We start from the raw sequence: 3,705 nt of genomic DNA on the forward strand, positions 1-3,705 counted from the left end.
CGGAGGCAGAAGACTCACTTGAGCCCAGGAGTTAGAGGTTGTGAGCTGTGATGCCATGGCACTCTACCCAGGGGGACATCTTGAGGCTCTGTCTCCAAAAAAAAAAAAACAACAACTAAAGGTATTGTCTTAACATTGGAGCAAATCATGATGAATTGAGTATTCATTGAATCAGTATTTATTGCATGCTATGTTCCAGAGAGAGTGTTAGCAAAAATAGGACTTTTGGCCTTGTCATGTGAGGCATGAAAGAGTCATAAATAATTGCAAGATTAGAATAATAGTAAATGTAACATCTGGAGTCTCAATCTATGGGGTTAGGGAGTGGTGCAAGGAAGGAATGCTTTGACCAACTGAGAGTACATACGTCTAAAGGAGTAGGAGTTAATTTGATGAGCAGGAGAATGTCCCAAATATATGGAACAACCCATACCACTTTATGGTGCATTGGAAGAATTGTACAGTCCTGCAGCCTATAGCATGGGGAACATTATTCCATCTTCTAAGATGGGCCTCAAGAAATAGGTAAGAGCTAGATTTCTGGGATTTGAAGTGTTTGGAGAACAAATGGGAGACCAGTTAAGTTATACCAGATAATGATACAGCTGGAGCAAAGTGGACGATTTGAATAACATGTAGGGAGTATAATCAGCAGGTCAGGAAGATTAAATCTGGATATAAGAGGGAGGAAGGCACCAAAGATGACTGTGAATTTGGTTTTTGGAACTGGATGGATACTTATGCCATTCACCATGACTGGATACATTGACAAAAAACCTTAGTTGAGTGAGAGATTTTAAGTATGGTTTTGAGATAATTGTTCTTTTTGCAGGACTTTTTTTTTTTTTTGGAGACAGAGTCTCACTATGTCACCAGCCCAACCTCAAACTCTTGGGCTTATGCAGTTCTCATGCCTCAGCCTCCCAAGTAGCTGGGACTACAGGCTCCCACCACAACACCTGACTATTTTTTGGTTGTAGTTGTCATTGTTGTTTGGCAGGCCCAGGCTGGGTTCAAACCCGCCAGCTCTGGTGTATGTGGCTGGCCCCCTAGCCACGGAAATACAAGCATCGAGCCATTATAGGACTTTTTATAATGCTAACCATGGCAACATGGGAGGATGGGAGAAAAAAAAATACTAACCCAGAGGCAATCCTTTCAAGTCTAGTACTTCATCTCTGGTATAGGGTGGTATATTTTTGTGGCGGGTACAGGGGTGTCACTTGGACTAGAGTGCAGTGGACTTGTCATAACTCACTGCAACCTCAAACTCCTGGGTTTACATGATCCTCCTGACTCAGCCTCCTGAGTAGCTAGGACTACATGTGCATGTCACTATGCCTGACTGATAGGGTGGTTTAAATTAGATGACATTTTCTCTCAGGTAATTTTAAAAATGACTATTACTGTAATCCTAGCACTCTGGGAGGCCAAGGTGGGTGGATCGCTTGAGCTTACAAGTTTGAGACAAGAGCAAGACCCTGTCTCTAAAAATACTAGCCGGGTTGTTGTGGCCAGCTCCTATAGTCCCAGCTACTTGGGAGGCTGTGGCAAGAGGGTCTCTTGAACCCAAGAATTTGAGATTGCTGTGAGTTGTGATGCCATAGAGATCTACCGAGGGCAACAAAGTGAGACTATGTCTCAAAAAAAAATTAAAATAGCCAAGCATTGTGGTGGGCACCTGTAGTCCCAGCTACTTGGGAGGCTGAGGCAAGAGGATCACTTTAGCCCAAGAGTTTGAGGTGGCTGTGAACTGTGATGCCACAGCACTCTACCAAGGGCAAAAAAGTGAAACTGTTTCAAAAAATAGATAAATAGGTCTGGCACGGTGGCTCACACCTGTAATTCTAACACTCTGGGAGGCCAAGGAGGGAGGCAATCATAAATTCCAGATCAACCTGAGCCAGAACAAGACCTCTTCTCTAAAAATATCTGGGCATTGTGGCTGGTGCCTGTAGTCCCAGCTACTTGGGAGGCTGAGGCAAGAGAATTGCTTGTACCCAAGAGTTTGAAGTTGCTGTGAGCTGTGACACTATGCACTCTACTGAGGGTGACAAAGTGGCATTGTCTCAAAAAAAAAAAGTAATAAAAAAATAAAAATGACTGTTAGGGACAAGACTAAAAATTATTGATTTATATCTACCCCTTTTCCTTTATCTTGATAGTTGTGTCCCTTATCTCAGTTGTCATTCTTTTTCCCACCTGGACAGTCTCCAAATCACCAACTATTATGCTAAGCACTTAACATGAATGAAAATTCCAGACACTTAATGTCTTCACCAATATGCCAGACCCTTACTGAGAGGAATAAAAGCATTAAGTTTGTCATAACTGTTTACTCCCTCCAAAAAAAAATTTACGTTATCAACTTGACATTTTTCTGTGGTTCCCTAAAAGACTGATAATTCATGCCTGCCTAAGCAAAACAGTTGTGTTCTAGAAGTTGTATAACACTGCCATAAACATACATAAACATACGTGAAGTTGTAGAATTCACATGTCTGTCAAATCTTTTCCCCCACCTGGAATGAAAGTATAGGATTGCCACAGCCAATTCTGCAATTCTGGCAAGTGTTAACAATTTAATTCACTCAGCTTGCATACTCATACACAAAATTAGAGGATAGTAAATATTTCTTAAAGATTCCAAATGTAGGCCAGGCATGGTGGCTCATGCCTGTAATCCTAGCACTCTGAGAGACCAAGGCTGATGAATCACCTGAACTCAGGAGTTGAGACCAGCAGGAGCAAAAGTGAGATCCCATCTCTACTCAAAAATAGAAAATTAGTTCAGGCAAGGTGGCACATACCTGTAATCCCAGCACCCTGGGAGGCTAAGGTGGGTGGATTGCCTCTTGGGTAGAGTGCTCTGGCATAGCCCATAGCAGCCTCAAACTCCTGACCTCAAGCAATCCACCAGCCTCCGCCTCCCAAAGTGCTAGGATTATAGGAATGAGGCACCCCACCCAACCATTTGAGTCTTGATCACTATATGTTTGCTAGATAGTGAAAGAAAAGGCATACTAGCAAAGGCAAATGATGGTAAAGGCAAAGAGGGGTGTCAAGTGGGAAATTCAGTATAATAATTTAGAATGGGTATAGATTTCTTTCTTTCCTCTTTTTTGGGGGGTGGAGACAGAATCTCAAGCTGTCACCCTGAGTAGAATGCTATGGCATCATAGCTCATAGCAACCTCCAACTCAGGCTCAAGTGATCCTCTTGCCTCAGTTTTTCTTTTTTAGTAGAGACGAGGTCTCACTCTGGCTCAGGCTGGTGACTCTCTGAGCCTGAGCCAGAGCAAGACTTTGTCTCTAAAAATAGCAAGGCATGTGACCAGGCACCTGTAGTCCCAGCTACTAGGGAAGCTGAGACAAGAGCATTGCTTGAACCCACAAGTTTGAGGTTGCTGTGAGCTATGATGCCATGGCACCCTATCAGGGGCAACAAAGTGAGACTCTGTCTCCAAAGAAGGGGGGAAGTGATTCTCTGGTCTTAGCCTTGCAAGCAGTTGGGACTATAGGCACCTACCACTATGCCCGGCTATTTTTAGAGACAGGGTCTCACTCTTGCTCAGGCTGGTCTCAAACTCCTGAGCTCAAGCATTTTGCCCATGTTGGCCTCCCAAAGTGCTAGATTACAGGAGAGAGCCACTGTGCCCCACTTAATTTTATTTACTTAATAATTGATTAATTGATTAATTATTTT

Source organism: Otolemur garnettii, unplaced genomic scaffold (genome assembly GCF_000181295.1).
Source record: "Otolemur garnettii isolate 467f Iridium unplaced genomic scaffold, OtoGar3 scaffold00043, whole genome shotgun sequence".
Classification (NCBI taxonomy): Eukaryota; Metazoa; Chordata; class Mammalia; order Primates; family Galagidae; genus Otolemur; species Otolemur garnettii.